Genomic DNA, 18,407 nt, shown 5'->3' on the forward strand with positions numbered 1-18,407 from the left:
CATTGTTCAGCAGCCTGCCATGCTCTGCCAACCTTGAGACTTTCAGTGGACTTGAATTAATGGCCTGCTGTGTGGTTTGGTAACATTGGGACTGTGCCCTTTTTACTTGGCAACCTTGGGGTTGTCAGCCTCAGCAGCCAGCAGCTGTGTGAGTGAAGAAATGCCTCTAGTTCCAGTGGGCTGGGAGCAGGAGGCAGAGCTGGACCCCTAGTTTGAGAGGCTTTCACCCAGGCCTTAGAGCCTGGCACTTTGAACTTGGACTTAAAGCCTCCAAACAGAAGAGTAAACTCCTGTTTGTTAAGGCCATCCCATTTGTGGTATATTCTTGTCAGAGTGGCACTAGGTAACCAGAACATAAGCCCTCTTTGCAACTAGAGTTCTTCCAAGTGAAAGCAAAGCCTCCTTAGAAACAATATTTTAGTCTGGACAGCCATAGAAAAAACTTAAAAAGCTCTCTCCCCTCCACTTCTATTCATGGATGGGTTTTGGCTTCTAGTGGGTTCAGAAATTCTTCACCCTCATTTAGACTCTCTGAGGGAAGGAGTGGCTCATTCCAGTAGAGCCCAGCCTCATTCTGCCCATAGCAGCCTAGTCTTCTGGCCCCGGTCCCCCACAAGGCTTGCACCAGAACTGAACAGCTGTGGGGCCCACCCTACAAAAGGGCACGCATGTCCCCAGACGAGATATGTTCTCATCCTTTGGGAAAAGCTTAATGACTGCTTTCTGGCTTTAGTCATATTCTTGAGCTAACCTTTTTGGGTATGACTAAGACATTCTGTGCTCTGAAATTGAGAATTCTTTTGAAAAGTGACCTCAACTATTAGACTCCAAATATCTAAGCTTCCATGCCCGTTTGTAGTTATGTGTAATGAAGAAGTCTTTTCCTTTCTCCATTTCTCCCTTGTATTTGCCAATACAATCTATCTTGTTGGTATTCAAAGTGGCTCAGATTTCAAGTAACACTTCCTAGAAGATGCCTAATTATATAGTTGCTTTTGCCTACATATTCAGATAGTGAGTAGGAGGGAGACAAGAGATGTCAAATTCACAGCTTGTTTTTCTTCATTCACTCTCATCAGACTCTGTTCTCTTATTCTCTATTAAACACCTGTTTCTTCTTGTTTTTCCAGTTGACAATATAAGTACTACTTCAGAATCTAGAGCTACCCCTAAGTTCTCCTTGGCTGAGGGTACTTTTAATACCTAATAGATGATAATAGGAATTAACATAAAGTTGAGGAGAATCGTGTACATAGGACGTGGACAAATATATTTATTGTTGCTACATGGATAGCATACCATACTAGTCTATGGACAGCTGGGAAAACCTCTGACATGAGAACCTTTGCTCTTCCATCAAAATGGCTCTTTCATCAGCATTTCAGGACTTGTATAACTTCTACCATTCATTATTCTTTTTGTTTAAGTCAATTTTTCCCATATTGTTGTACTCCGAAAAGTGTTCGGTGCTCAAATAAATCTGGGAAATGTTAGGTTAAATGAAATTAAGTAGTTTTCATAGCTGCAAGCTGCCTAGATCCTTTAACATTGAATGTGCATAATTGTTCACAAAGGGGTTTATCATGGGCTGCATTTCCTAGTTATTTAATCATGGAACTTCTTTTTTCTTAGCAAGCTTATTATTAGCTCCTAGAACAGAGTCCCAAGAATAATAGAGTAGCAAACATAGGTCTTTCAAAAGCTTTGAAGGCTCTTGTATTATCTACAAGAGATAATACACTGACCACCCATCTAAGAATGAGTTGGCAGAAATTAGCTAACTAGACACTTAGCAAGGCCCAACCAACAGCTCCTTCTTTATTAATAGAGCTTAAAACCCTGTTGTTTCATTACTGTGTGACTTAAGGCTAAATATTTGACCTCTCTGAGCCTCTTTTCCTCCTCTGTACCTTATGATTCCCACCTCACAGTATTGTGTTGGGCATCAGAGATAATGTCTGTAAGGTCTTTTGCAAAACATTGTGAGACGGTTTGTCTATTTTGAACATTCTCCAGTTCAAAGGAGGAACAAATTTCTTTCTTAACCAAACTGAACCTAATCCGGACCTAAATTTTCTCATCTCTATTTCAACTTTTAAAGATGTGACCTTAATCAAATATGACTACTAAATTCTTGCCACGGTGAGAATGGGTTGACAGTCTGAAGAATATTGTGGGTTAAAAGCTCTTGTTTTTAGGTGTAGTTGAATCAGTTCCAACTCATAGAACAAAACAGTGCATGGTCCTATGCCATCCTCACAATTGTTGCTATGTTTGAGCTTATTGTTGCAGCCACTGTTTTGAGGGGCTGGGCAGCTTGTTGAGGGCCTTCTTCTTTATTCCTGACCTTCTACTTTACTAAGCGTGATGTACTTTTCCAGGGACTGGTCCCTCCTGATAACATGTCTGTTTTGGTTATCTAGTGCTGCTCTAACAGAAAAATACCACAAGTGGGCGGCTCCAATAAACAGGGATTTGTTATCTTATAGTTTAGGAGGCTAGAAGTATGATTTCAAAGTACCAGCTTTAAGGCTGGGTAAAGGCCTCTAGACCTTAGGCTCCAGCTCAGCCTCTTGCTCCCTGCCCACTGATGCTAGAGGCTTCTTTTAACTCAGGCAGGTACTGGCTGCTGAGGCTGACAAACCCAAAGTCGACAAATAAAATGGCACAGTCCCAAGATCAGCAAACAACACGGCAGGTCACTAATTCAATTCCAGAGACAGTCCCAAGATCGGCAGGACACATAGCAGACTGCCGACTGAAGTCTTGGCTATATGCAGGGTCCAAGTGCATAGTGCCTAATGCACTTGATTGTTAACCAGAAGGCTGGCGGTTCAAACCCACAGCCACTCCTTGGAAGGAAAGTTGGGCAATCTATTTCCATAGTGATACTGCCTTGGAAACCCAAGGAGGGATTGCTATGAGTCGGGGCTGACTCGACAGCACAGAACAACAACAACAAAGTGTGTCAAAAAGCTGCAGAGAATTTTCTCAAAGCTTCTTATATACTGGAAGCAGATCATATCCTTAAGGTAGCTACTCAGCTGCTCCAGTAGATTCCACTATTGAGTTCATTACCAATCTCATCATGGGGAATAATCACATCCAGCTGCTCAGCCACTCCAAACCAGACCCAGCCAAGTTGACACATAACCTTAACTACACAAACCTTAACTAGTCCAAAGTGTATGAGATGAAGTCTCACCATTCTTCCTTCTAAGGAGCATTCTGGCTATACTTCTTCTAAGACAGATTGATCCTGGGCAAATATAAAAAAGTGGCTGATACAGAACTCTTGCAGAAGCAGTTGCATAAAGACAGAATTATTGTACCATGATTTGGATTTTATCAAAATCTTCAGTTGACAATGAAGGTATACTTCTCAAAGATGTCCCACCCTCCCTTCTATTTTGATCCCCTCTGTAGGAGTGAGAGAAGATCTGCTTGGTGTAGTGGATAAGGCATTTGGATGCTAACCAGAAGGTTGGTGGTTCAAACCCATCAGCTTCTCCATGGGAGAAAGATGAGACAATCTACTTCCATAAAGATTTACAGCCCTGGAAACCCAATGGGAGTTGCTATGAGTTAGAATCAACTCGATGGCAGTGGGTTGGGTAGGAGTGAAAACAGATAATTAACAAGTAACCTGAGGTTCTACTATGTGATGCAGAATAGACTGTCACCAGATCTCCAAACAAACTTTCAAAATCAAATTTTTTTTTGAAATTATTTATTTATTTTGTGGATGAGAATGTATACAGCAAAACATACACTGATTCAACAGTTTTTTTCATGTACCATTTAGTGACACTGATTACATACTTCAAGTTGTGCAGCCATTCTCACCCTCATTTTCTGAGTTGTGCCTCCCTTAACATACATTCACTGACCCGTACATTCCTATCTATCTTTCAAGTTGCTGTTTTCATTTTGATCCTGTATAGATAGCTCTTAAAAGAGCATAATGCTTAAAGCAGACATTTAAAAATCATATTCTTTAAGATCATCTAGGGAGCTCTGGTAGCATAGTGGCTAAGACACTTGCCTGCTAACCAGACGGCTGGCGGTTCAAACCCACCAGCCACTCCTCGGAAGGAAGGTTGGGCAATCCTACTTTCGTAGTGATACTACCTCGGAAACCCAAGGAGGGGTCGCTATGAGTCGGGTTTGACTCGATGGCATATAACAACATAACAACAACATGTGCTATGCCTTATATTTATATAGCTTTTAGAGTTTGTAAAGGAGCTCTGGTGGCATAGTGGGTAAGGCATATGGCTGCTAATCAGAAAGTCAGTGGTTCAAACCCACCAACTGTTCTGCATGAGGAAGATGAGACAGTCTACTTCTGTAAAGATTTACAGCCTTGGAAATCAAATGGGGTTCACTATGAATTGGAATCAAACTGATGGTCGTGGGTTTAGTATTTGGTTTTTAGGTACACTTCTTAGAACAAGCAGCCATGGGAGATCAGAAGGACAGAATTTTCACAGGGAGAGCTCAGAGAACAGGAACATCTAGGAAAGAAGGACATGGGAAGAAGGTAACCATAGGGAGAAAGTGGGAAGAGAGCTTTTCATTATGGGTGTTGCAATTAGTGTCATAAAACAAAATGTGTATTAACTGTTGAATGGAAAACAAACTTGCTATGTAAACTTCCACCCAAATTACAGTTAAAAAATTAGTTAATGAATATATGTTTTTTCCCTCACTAATGGGGAGTTTCTTGTTGTTTCTGTGTTCATTAGCACTTGAAAACCAGTGAATGGATATTCAGTCAATTTAAAGTCAACTGGTAATGGGATGATTTGAAAAAATATTCTATGTAAGGGTTCACTTTGTGATGGTCAATTTGTTGTTGTTGTTGTTATATGCTGTTGAGTCAAACCTGACTCATAGCAATCCCTCCTTGGGTTTCTGAGGCAGTATCACTATGGAAGTAGATTGCCCAACTTTCTTTCCAAGGAGTGGCTGGTGGGTTTGAACCGCCAGCCTTCCGGTTAGCAGTCAAGTGCCTTAGGCGCTATGTGTAGAAGACATTAGCTGGACAATATTCTTTAGAAAAGCATTGTCTTATAGAAATATAATGCAAGCCACATAAGTGAGCCATGCAGGTAATTTTACATTTTCTAGCGCCACATTTCACAGCCACCCAGCTCTGTGTAGAAACTGTGCTGTGCTCTTTTCTTTCACTCAGGTCCCTTTGATTCACTATAGTCTTTACTTTCTTTCCTTTTTAATGACCTTTTGTTTTCTTCATGTATTATGTCCTTGATGACTTACCACAACTCATCTGGTCTTCAGTCACTGGTGTTCAATGGGAAATCTAGTCTTAAGATGGTCTCTAAATTCAGGTGGGACATAATCAAGTCATATTTTGGCTCTCATGGAGTCTTCAGTTTCAACTTGAACTTACACATGAGCAATTGATAGTCTGTTCCACTATCAGCTCCTGGCCTTGTTTTGACTGATAATATTGAGCTCCTCCATCACCTCTTTCCACAGATGTAGCCAGTTGTGTTCTGATATACTCCATCTGGTGAGGTCCATGTGTATAGTTGTTGTTTATGTTGTTGAAGAAAGGTATTTGCAATGATTAGGTCATTGGTCTTGCAAAATTCTATCATGTGATCTCTGGTGTCATTTCTATCACCAAGGCCATGTTTTCCAGCTACCTATAATTCTTCTTTGTTTGCAACTTTCCCATTTTAATAACAAGCATGTATGTTTAATCAATTTCAGACTGCAGAAGTTCACAAAAATCTTCAATTTCTTCATCTTTGGAATTAGTGGTTGATGTGTAAATTTGAATAATAGTAGTATTAAGTGTCTTCCTTGGCAGTATATGGATATTATCCTATCACTGACAAAGTTGTACAGGTTGTCTCTGGATTACAGATCAGTTATATTCCTAAATCTGTCTTTAAGTCGAATTTGTATGTAAGTTGGAACAGTTAGGTATGGTTCATATCTTGGTATCTAATGTCAGTTAGTCAAATGTTTGTGTTAGTAGATAGTATATAGAGTACCTTTCCATACATAAAAACCATTAACAACTTAAACATAAACACTTCCATTTATACTAAAACAAGTTTAACGTAACAATACAGTTATAACAATAATTATGTTTTCATATGTGTCACAAAGTAGCACTCATTTACTATTACAAACTGTTACAAGTACCTCAAATTTTTAATATCTTTATGTGGTTGGTACAGTAACTAGGAGTTGTAAGTAAGTAGGATGTTCCATAATCTGAGGAATGACTGCCTATACTTCAAGACAGATCTTGAAATATTCTTTTTGATAGTGAATGTGGTATCGTTCCTCTTCAATTTGTCATGCCTGGCATAGTAGACCACATGATTGTCTGATTCAAAATGACCAATACCAACCCATTTCAGCTCACTCATGCCTAGGATATAGATCTTCAAGTGTTCCATTTTGTTTTTGACAATTTCAAGTTTCCTAGATAAATACTTTATATAGTCTATATTCCAATTACTAATGAATATTTATGGCTGTTTCTTTTCATTTTGAATTATACCACATTAGCAAATGAAAGTCCCAAAAGCTTTAGTTCATCTACGTCATTAAGATTGACTCTACTTTGAGAAGGAGCTCTGGTGGCATAGTGCCTGAGGCATTTGACTGCTAACCAGAAGGCTGGTGGTTTAAACTCACCAGCCACTCCTCAGAAGGAAGGTTGGGCAATCTACTTCCATAGTGATACAGCCTTGGAAACCCAAGGAGGGGTCGCTATGAGTTGGATCCTACTTGATGGCAGTGTGTCTACTTTGAGAAGGCAGTGCTTCTCTAGTCATATTTTGATTGCCTTCCAACCTAAAGGGCTCATCCATATCAGACAGTGTGCTGCTACTATTTGCAAGGCTCCAGGAATTGATAGGATACAACTGAGATGTTTTGATGAAAGCACTCACTCATCTATGCCAAGAAATTTGGAATACAGCTGCCTGGCCAACCAACCAGGGGAGATACATATTTGTGCCCATTCCAAACAAAGGTGATCAAACAGAATGTGGAAATTATCAAACAATATTACTATCACACACAAGTAAAATTTTACTGAAGATTGTTCAAAAACATTTGCAGCAGTATATTGATAGGGAACTGCCAGAAATTCAAGCCAAATTCAGAAGATGATGTAGAATGAGAGATATCATTTTTGATGTGTGATAAATCTTGGCTAAAAGCAGACAATACAAGAAAGATATTTACCTGTATTTTATTGACTGTACAAAGGCACTCAATCATGTGGATCATAACACATTATGGATTCCTAAACCAAACCAAACTCTCTGCTGTTGAGTCGGATCCGACTCATAGTGACTCCTCCTTAGGTTTCTGAGGCAGTATCACTACAGAAATAGATTTCCCCATCTTCCTTCTGAAGAGTGGCTGGCAGGTTTGAACCACCAGTCTTCTGGTTAGTTGTCAAATGCCTTAGGCACTACACTACCAGAGATAACATTGTGAAAATGGGAATTCCAGAACACTTCACTCTGCTCACATGGACCCTGTACACACAGCAAGAGGTAGTCATTCGAAGAGAACAAAGTTTCAGGATCTCCATTTGCTAATGTGGCGTGACTTAAAATGGGAAGAAACAGTAGCAAACATTCATTAATAATTGGAACATGGAATGTACAAAGTATGAATCTAGGAAAATTGAAAGTTGTCAAAAATGAAATGGAATGCATAAAGATCAATATCCTAGGCATTAATGAGCTGATATGGTCTGGTTTTGGTCATTTTGAATCAGACAACCATATGATCTACTATGCTGGGAATGATAAATTGAAAAGAAATGGCATGGCATTCATTATCACAAAGAATTGTACTTCTCCAGAAGTACAATGCTGTCAGTAATAGGATAATATCCATATACCTACAAGGAAGACAAGTTAATACTGCTATCATTCAAATTTATGCACCAACCACCACAGCCAAAGATGAGGAAATTGAAAATTTTTACCAAATTTTGTAGTCTGAAATTGACCAAATATGCAATCAAGATGTATTGATTATTACTGGTGATTAGAATGCAAAAGTTGGAAACAAAGAAGAATCATCTGTAGTTAGAAAATATGACATTGGTGATAGAAATGACACCAGATATTACATGATAGAGATTGGCAAGACCAACGACTTACTGATTGCAAATACCTTTTATCAACAACATAAGTGGCATCTATACACATGGACCTCACCAGATGGAATACACAGGGATCAGACTGACTATATTTGTGGAAAGAGGTGATGGAGAAACTCAGTATCTTCAGCCAAAACAAGGCCAGGAGCTGATTGTGGAACAGACCATCAATTGCTCATATGCAAGTTCAAGTTGAAGCTGAAGACAACTAAAACAAGTACACAAGAGCCAAAATATTACTTTAATTATATCCCACCTGAATTTAGAGACCATCTGAAGAACAGATTTGATGCATTGAACATCAACGATATGAACCAGATGAATTGTGGGATGACATCAAGAACATAATTCATGAAGAAAGCAAAAGGTCATTAAAAGGACAGGAAAGGAAGAATAAACCAAAATGGGTCTCAGAAGAGACTCTGAAACTTGCTCTTGAATGGAGAGTAGCTAAAGTAAATGGAAGAAAAAGGAGCTGAACAGGAAATTTCAAAGAGCAGCTTGAGAAAACAAAGTCAATTATTATAATGAAATGTGCAAAGACCTGGAGTTGGAAAATCAAAAGGAAAGAACATGCTCAGTGTTTCTCAAGCTGAAAGAATTGAAATAAAAATTCAAGCCTCATGCTGCAATATTGAAAGATTCTATGGGTAAAATATTGACTGATGCAGGAAACATCAAAAGAAGATGGAAGGAGTACACAGAGTCACTGTACCAAAAAGAATTGGTCGATGTTCATCCATTTCAGGAGGTGGCATATGATCAAGAACCAATGGCAATGAAGGAAGAAGTCGCAGCTGCACTGAAGGAATTGGGGAAAAACAAGGCTCTAGGAATTTACAGAATATCCATTGAGATGTTTCAACAAATAGATGTCATGCTGGAGGCACATACTCGTCTATTCCAAGAAATTTGGAAGACAGCTACTTGGTCAACTGACTGGAAGAGATCCATATTTGTATCCATTCCAAAGATAGGTGAGGCCAGAGAATGTGGAAATTATTGAACAGTATCATTAATATCACACACACGTAAAATCTTGCTGGAGATAATGAAAAAATGGTTGCAGCAGTATGCAGACAGGGAACTTAGAGAAATGCAAGCTGGATTCAGAAGAGGATGTGAAATGAAGATTCCATTGCTGATGTCAAATGGCTCTTGGCTGAAAGCAAAGAATACCACAAAGATGTGTATTTGTGTTTCATTGAGAATGCAAAAGCATTTGACTGTGTGGACCATAACAAATTATGGATAATGTTGAGAAGAATGGGAATTCCAGAACACTTAATTGGGAGGAACCTTTGAATAGACTAGAAAGCTGTCATTCAAACAGAACAAAGGGATCCTGCATGGTTTAAAATCAGGAAAGGTGTGTGTTAAGGTTGTACCCTTTTGCCATACATAATCAATCTGTATGCTGAACAAATTAGCTGAGAAGCTTGACTATATGAAAAAGAGCGTGGCATCAGGATTGGAGGAAGACTCATTAACAACCAGAGATATGCATATGACACAAGTTTGCTTGCTGAAAGTGAGGATGACTTGAAGCACTTACTGATGAAGATTAAAGACTACAGTCTGCAGTATGGATTACATCTCAACATAAAGAAAATGAAAATCCTCACAACTGGACCAGTAATCAGCATCAGAATAAATCGAGAAAAGATAGAATTCAAAGATATCATATTACTTGGTTCCATAGTCAATGACAATGGAAGCAGCTGTCAAGAAATCAGATGTTATATCACACTGGGCAAATATGCTGCAAAAGGTGTCTTTAAAAGGCTGAAGAGCAAAGGTGTTTCTTTGAAGCCTAAGGTGCACCTAACCCAAGCCATGGTATTTTCAATCACTTCATATGCATGTGAAAGCTGGACAATGAATAAGGAAAACCACAGAAGAATTGATGCTTTTGAGTTATGGTGTTGACAAAGAATACTGAAAGTACCATGAACTGCCAGAAGAACGAACAAATCTGTCCTGGAGGAAGTGCAACTGGAATGTTCCTTGGAAGCATGAATGACCAGACTTTGTCTCACTTACTTTGGTCATGTTGTCAGAAGAGACAATTCCTTGGAGAACCATGTCATGCTTGGTAAAGTGGAGGGTCAGCGAGAAATGAGAAGGTCCTCAATGTGATGGATTGACAGAGTGGCTGCAATGATGGGCTCAGATATAGCAAGGATTTTGAGACTGGCAAAGGACTGGGCAGTGTTTCTTTCTGTTGTACATAGGGTGTCTATGAGTCGGAGCTGACTCAACGGCATCTAACAATAACAATATTTGCAGATGACACAACCTTGCTTGCTGATAGTAATGAGGACTTGAAGTGCTTACTGATGAAGATCAAAGACTTTAACTTTCTGTATGGATTACACCTCAATATGAAGAAAACAAAAATCTTCCCAACTGCACCAATAAGCAACATTGTGATAAATGGAGAAAAGATTGAAGTTAAAGATTTTGGTTTCCTTGGCTCCACAATCAACATCCATGTAAGGAGCAGTCAAGAAATCAAACGATATATTGTACTGGACAAATGTGCTGGAAAAAACATTTTCCCAACTGTTGAAAAGCAAAGATGTCACTCTGAGGACTAAGGTGTGCCTAACTCAAACCATAGTAGTTTCAATTGCCTCATATGCATATGTAAGCTGGATAGTGAATAAGGAAGACCAAGAAGAACTGATGTCTTTGAATTATTGTGTTGGTGAAGAATATTTAATATACAATGGACTACCAGAAGAATGAGCAAATCAGTCTTGGACAAAGTGCAGTCAGAACGGTGCTTAGAAGTGAGAATGGTGAGACTTTGTCTCATGTATTTTGGACATTTTATCCAAATGGAGAGACCAGTTCCTGGTGGACATGATACTTGGTAAAATAGAGAGGGTCAGTGAAAAATAGGAAGAGCCTCAATGAGATGGGTTGACACAGTGGCTGCAACAATGGGCTCAAACATAGCAATGTTTGTGATGATGGAACATTATCAGGCATTATTTTGTTCTGTTGTACATAGGGTTGCTGAGTCAGAGCTAACTTGACAGAATCTAACAACAACAAGCTGTAAAGATTACGATTGCACATCTTCAAATGAAACTGGATGCATAATACTATTCAGAGGTGACTTTAGAAACAACAGGGAGTGTCCCATAATTAAAAAGTAAGGCCAATCCCAGTCCCTGCCAGTCTGAATCAGAGGACTGACTGAGTTATCCTGTGTGTCCCCTTGGTTGCTATTTATGGGTTTCCCAGTTGCAGATATTTGTTTATTAAATGCTCACGCAACCACTCTTGCCTAGAGCAGTGTCACTTATAGGGTGTTGATAATAAATAGAGTGACAGGTGTTGTGGGAGAGGCAATTTTAAGAATATTTAGAAGTGGTGCATTTTAAAAGCTGTCTGTGCTTAAAATATAAGTATTCTGAAAGAAAATAAAAGCCAAGGCCCTTTTTGTGGAGAGCTAAAACTCTCTGAGATTGCCAACTTTAGTAAGTCTCAAGTGGCATTATTGAAGCTGTTGATAAGAAAGGCTCAGGAAATGGGTGGAATGAGAAAGGAAGACAGTAAGAAAAAAAGGCTGAAATGTTAATCCCTTAAAGCACTTAAATTCTGCTTATCGTTAGAAATAGACAAAAAGAAAACAACTTCATGGCCTAGTGCCTAAGACATTTGACTGCTAACCAGAAGGCTGGTGGTTCAAACTCACCAGCCACTCCTGGGAAGGAAGATTGGGCCATCTACTTCCATAGTGATAACCAAACACACTGCCCTCGAGTCGGACCTGACAATCTATGGAAGTAGATTGTCCAACTTTCCTTCTGAGGAGTGGCTGGTGGGATTGAACCTCCAGCCTTCTGCTTAGCAGTCAAATGCCTTAGGCGCTACACCACCAGAGCACCCTCCATAGTGATAACCACCTCGGAAACCCAAGGTGGGGTTGCTATGAGTTGGATCCCACTCTACGGCAGTGAATTTGATTTTTTTTTTTTTTAAACCATATTACTCTGCGTTTAGATAGGAAGATTGCTCACTCAAAATACGTGATTGAAGAAAGTTTAATGAAGGGACTACTTAGCAAAGTGTGGGCAGGGTTAAGGGAAACACCCTTGAGTTAGTACCTGCAGGGAGTCATTACCAGCCCAAGAGCTAAAGAGGCAAAAACAAGCCAAAACCAAACCCACTACCATCCAGTCGATTTTGAATCATAGCAGCCCTACAGGACACATAGACTTGTTCCATTGGGTTACTAAAGCTGTAAATCCTTACAGAAACAGACTGCTTCATTTTTTTCCCCATGGAATAGCTCATGGGTTTGAACTGCGACTTTGTGGTTAGCAGCCAAATGCTTTAATCACTGTGCCACCAGAGCTGCTTTAAAGAGGCAAAAGAAAGAGCATTTAGGAGAACTTAGAAAGTACTATAGTTTAGCAGAAGGCTATCAGGCTTAACTAGATCCTTTGGGAGAGGAAAGCACCCATTGACAATCTGCAATCTTTTCCTCTTATTTCCTATTGGTCACTTCCATTGGCCAAACCTCATACAATTCAGAGACCAAGGTAACCTATATGATTCAACCATGAAGGTCAGCCTCCTGAGCCACTGAGCTGGGCAGAGAAGGGTGGAGAGTGAATCCAGTGAAGCAGAGAATATCCATACACCAAACATCAACAGGGAACAAGGACAGATTAATGCTCTAGGGTTAGACATTGCCAGAAGATTTTGGTAAACTCTGTTTTTCAAGTTTTTACAAATATATTGAGTATGCATTTTAAACTTTATATACCTCTTGGCCCCTGGAAATACTGATACTAGAGGAGGGTGTGTCTCCCACCAAAGAAATTACTCATAAGAAGCAAGACAAGAGAAAGCCAAAAAAAAAAAAAAACAAAACAAAACAAAAAAAAACCCACCTCATTGCCACTGAGTTGATTCTGACTCATAGTGACCATATAGGGCAGAGTGGTTGTGTTGTTGTTATGTGCCGTTGAGTCAGCCCTGACTCATAGCGACCCCTCCTTGGGTTTCCGAGGCAGTATCACTACAGAAGTAGGATTGCCCAACCTTACTTCCAAGGAGTGGCTGGTGGGTTTGAACTGCCAGCCTTCTGGTTAGCAGTCAAGTGCCTTAGGCACTATGCTACCAGAGCTCCTATAGGGCAGAGTAGAACTGCCTTATAGGGTTTCCAAGCCTGTGATCTTTACAGAAGCAGAACTGCTGGCGGGTTCTAACCTCCAAATTTTGGCTAGCAGCTGAGCACTTAACCACTGTGCCACCAGGGCTCCTTAAGACAAGGGTAGATTATATTAAAGTTAAGTATATATGAAAAATGTAACTCACTAACTCATTAACAAGTTGAAATAATAGAGGGTCCCAGTTTGCACCTAGATTTAGTATTTTACGTATTACCCACTTTAATACTTTCACCCAGACTTAGCTTAAATTTACCCATTAATTCATTCAACCAACATGTACTGAGGTTCTGCTTTGTGATTGCAAAAGGGCCTTGTCTCCTAATAACCCAGTCCTGCCCTGTGCCCCTGGCCACCAGTATCAGGACTGATGATAGGTGGTGAGGAAAAGGCTCTCTGAGGAAGTGACACCTAAAAGAAGTGAGGAAGGACCCAAATGTAAAAGATCTGGGGGAAGAGCAGAGAGAACAGCAAACTCAAAGGCCCTAGGTTTGTCTGAAACACAGCTAGTGAGCAGGGTCAATGGTGCTAAGAGATGGTATTATTAAAGTGCCAGGCAAGGCCTGTTCACTCAGGGTCTTGTAGGCCAGGGAGAGAAATTGGATTTTATTCTGAGGGTGATGAGTAGTAATAAGGTTCTGGCAGAAGAGTGAGACAATAGAACTGATCTTTTAAAAAGACCATTTTAGCTGCTGTGTGAATTTATTTCAGGGGAGTGGATTCCAGGAGACAGTTTAGGCATCTAGTGCAATAGTTAGGCAGGAGATGATGACAGGAACAGCAGAAGCAGTGAAATGCCAAGTGTGCATGCATACACTTTATACAGATCCTCATACCACCTTTCTTATAAATGGTGATTTAGTCTTCTAAACAAAGATTTTCTTTTGTGGAGGAGTTCAGGGAACATCTACCAGTTAAAGAGTTAATTACTGTTGTCTAACTCAGTGGATCTCAAATCCGGTTTAGTAACAAGGCAGATTTCCCAACCTCATACCTCAAAGAGTCCGATTCTCCAAGGTCCAGAAATCTGCATTTTGGATTTCAAACTCTTGAGAATCACAAGCTAGGTATTTAGTAGTATCTCTTAGTGGTGGCTACGTGAAATTGCAGATGTAACAAATTTATATTACAATAAAAAACCAAACCCACTGCCATGGAGTCGATTCCGACTCATAGCGACCTCCATTGGGTTTCCAAGACTGTATATCTTTATGGAAGTAGATTGCCTCATCTTCTTTCCATGGAGCAGCTGTGGGCTTGAGCAGTCAACCTTCTGGTTAGCAGTCAAATGCCTTAGGCACTGCACCACCAAAAGTCCTTAATCCCACCTTACATGCAATTTCACTTTTCATAGTTTTAGTTACCTGTGATCAACCATGGCCAGAAAATATTTAAATTGGTTGCTGTTTTGAGTTGTTGTTATGTGCCATTGAGTCAAACCCGATTCATAGGGACCCCTCCTTGGGTTTTCGAGGCAGTATCACTACAGAAGTAGATTGCCCAACCTTCCTTCTGAGGAATGGCTGATGGGTATGAACCACCAGCCTTCTGGTTAGCAGTCAAATGCCTTAGGCACTACACTACCAGAGCTCCTGCTGTTTTGAGTAGTATGATGGAATCTCTCACTGTCCTCATCCTGGAGCCGGCTTCCTCCTCCACTGGGCACAAGCCTGGAAAACACAGATGGGTGAGCAGCTGCACTCTGACCTGCTGATGTTTGATGGATTAATATTGCCCTCCTGGTACAATGACAGGCACACCTTGAGTACCTGTCATATGTATGTGTGGTAGTTAACTTTGTGTATCAACTTGGCTGGGCCTGGTTGAGTGGCTGGGCAGCTGGATGTAGTATTCTGCATGATGAGACTGGTAATCAACTCCATGGTGGAATCTACTGTGAGCAGCTGAGTAGCTGCCTTAGGGATGTGGTCTACTTTCTGTATATAAGGAGAATATATATGTATTCCTATCAGAGTGGCACTAGGTAACCAAAACAGAATGCATAGAAAAAAAAAAAAATGTATATAGGGTCTGAAACTGTCATGGATTGAATAGCATCCCCTCAAAATATGTGTTGACCTGTCTAGGCCATGATTCTCAGTGGTTTGCCTATTATGTAATGGTATAAGCTGGCAGTTATGTAATGATGTAATCATCCTCCATGATGTCTGATAAGATCAGGAAATCAATTGAAAGGACATGAGGGTGAGATCTCTAACACCTTTGCTTGGGTCACAGCACTGATGTAACAGGGAATTTCTCTGGGGTGTGGCCTGTGTCCCCTTTTATCTTGTAGAGATAAAAAGAGAGAGAAGCTAGCAGAGACTGGAGGGACCTTGTTCTTATTATTGTTGTTAGGTGCTGTCAAGTCGTCTTCGACTCACAGTGACCTTATGCATAGCAGAATGAAACACTGCACAGTCCTGCTCCAGCTCCATGATCCTTGCTATACTTCAGCCCATTGCCACAGCCACTGTGTCAATCTATCTCATTGAGGGCCTTCCCCTCTTCCATCAACCCTCCACCTTACCAAGCATGACATCCTTCTCCAGGGAATGGTCCCATCTGATAACATGACCAAAGTAGGTGAGTCGAAGTCTGGCCACTCTCGCTTCCAAGGACCATCCTGTCTGCACTTCCTCCAGGACAGATTTGTTAGATCTTTTAGCAGTGCATGGTACTTTCAGCATTCTTTGCCAACACCACAACTCAAAAGCATCAATTCTTCTTCAGTCTTTCTTATTCATTGTCTAGCTCTCACATGCATATGAGGCAATTGAAAATATCATGGCTTGTGTCAGGTGCAACCTAGTCCTCAAGGAGACATCTTTGCTCTTCAGCACTTGACAGGGGTCTTTTGCAGCCGACTTGCCCAGTGCTATACGTTCTCCCATGTCCTGACTGCTGCTTCCATTGGTGTCAATTGCAGAACCAAGCAATGTGAAATCTTTGACAACTTCAATCTTTTCTCCATTTATTGTGATGCTGCTTATAGGTTCACTTGTGAGGAGTTTTGTTTTCCTTATATTGAAGTGTAATCCATACTGCAGACTGTATTCTTCAGTCTTCATCAGTAAGTGCCTCAAGTCATCCCCACTTTCAGCAAACAAAGTTGTGTCGTCAGTGTATTGCAGATTGTTAATGATTCTTCCTCCAATCTTGATGACACTTTCTTCTTCATACAGTCCAGCTTCTTGGATTATTTGTTCAGCATACAGATTGAATGAGGATGGTGAAAGGATACAACCCTGACACACTCCCTTCTTGATATTAAACCATGCAGTGTTCTCCTGTTTTGTTTGAATGACAGCCTCCTGGTCTATGTACAGGTTCCTCATGACTACAGTGAAGTGTTTGGGAATTCCCATTCTTCTCAATATTATCCATAATTTGTTATGATCCACACAATCAAATGCTTTTGCAAAGTCAATAAAACACAATTAAACATCTTTCTGGTATTCTCTGCTTTGAGGCAAGATCCATCTGACATCTGCAATGATATCCCTTGTTCCACATCTTCTTCTGAATCTGGCTTGCACCTCTGGAATTTCTCTGTCAATATACTGCTGCAACTATCTTTGAATTATCTTCAGTAAGATTTTACTTACATGCGATATTAATGATATTGTTCAACAATTTCCACAGAAAAGCCAAGGCATCCAGGAGAGAGCGAATAAGTGGCAGAGGGATCCAGGTAAGGGGAGGGACTCAGGCCCCAGCCTCCAAGTGTCAGGAAAAGCAGAGGGGAAAGAAAAGGAAAGCCAGGGTGCCCAGGTGAGAGCCAGCAAGTGGCAGAGGGATCCAGGCAAGGGGAGGGTGGAGAGGTTTCAAACAACTAATGCAGACAAACTTGTCTGTCTGTGTCATACTGTGGTGGTGTGTTGCTGTGAGACCTGAGGTTGTACTACTAGTGTTTCAAATGCCAGCGGGGTTGGATGTGGTGCACAGGTTTTGGCATGACTTCCAGACTGAGACAGACTAGGAAGAAGGAAGAGGCCATCCACTTCTCAAAGAATTGGCCAGGGAAAACCTTATGAATAGCAGAGAAACACTGTCTGTTACATTACTAGACAACTATAGGAATAGCCCAGAAACACTGTCTAATACAGTGTAGGAGGATGAGCCACTTAGGTCGGAAGGCTCTCAAAATACGACTGGGAAAGAGTGGCATCATCAGAGTAGAACCAACCTTACTCACATGGATAAAGTAAAGCTTTCAAGACCTCCATTTGCTGACGTGGCACAACTCAAATTGAGGAGAAACAGTGGCAATCATCCATTAATAATTAGAATATGGGATGTATGAAGTATGAATCTAAAAAAATTGGAAGTTGTCAAAAATGAAATGAAACTCATAAAGATTGATATCCTAGGCATTAGTGAGTTGAAGTGGACTAGTTTTGGCCATTTTGAATCAGACAGCCATATCGTCTACTATACTGGGAATGACAAATTGAAGAGGAATGGCATGGCATTCCTCATTAAAAAGGATATTTCAAGATGTGTCCTGAAGCACAATGCTGTCAGTGATAGGATAATATCCATATGTCTACAAGGAAGACCTGTTAATATGACTATTCTTCAAATTTACGCACCAACCACCAAAGTCAAAGATGAAGATATTGAAGATTTTTTATTAACTTGGGCAATCTGAAATTGACCGAACATGCAATCAAGATGTGTTAATTATCATTGGTGACTGGAATGCAAAAGTTGAAAACAAAGAAGAATCCCTGGTAGTTGGAAAATTTGGCCTTGGTGACAGAAATAATGTTGGAGATCGCATGATAGAATTTTGCGAAACCAATGACTTATTCATTGCAAATACCTTTTTTCAACAACATCAACGACAGCTATACATGTAGACTTTGCCAGATAGCATATGCAGGAATCAGATTGACTACATCTGTGGCAATTGGTGATGGAAAAGCTCACTACCTTCAGCCGAAACAATTTTAGAAACTGATTGTGGAACAGACCACCAACTGCTCGTATGCAAGTTCAACTTGAAGTTGAAGACAATTAAAACAAGCCCATGAGAG

This window comes from Orycteropus afer, unplaced genomic scaffold, assembly GCF_000298275.1.
Source record: "Orycteropus afer afer isolate SDZICR_OR568_19922 unplaced genomic scaffold, OryAfe1.0 scaffold00298, whole genome shotgun sequence".
Lineage (NCBI taxonomy): Eukaryota > Metazoa > Chordata > Mammalia > Tubulidentata > Orycteropodidae > Orycteropus > Orycteropus afer.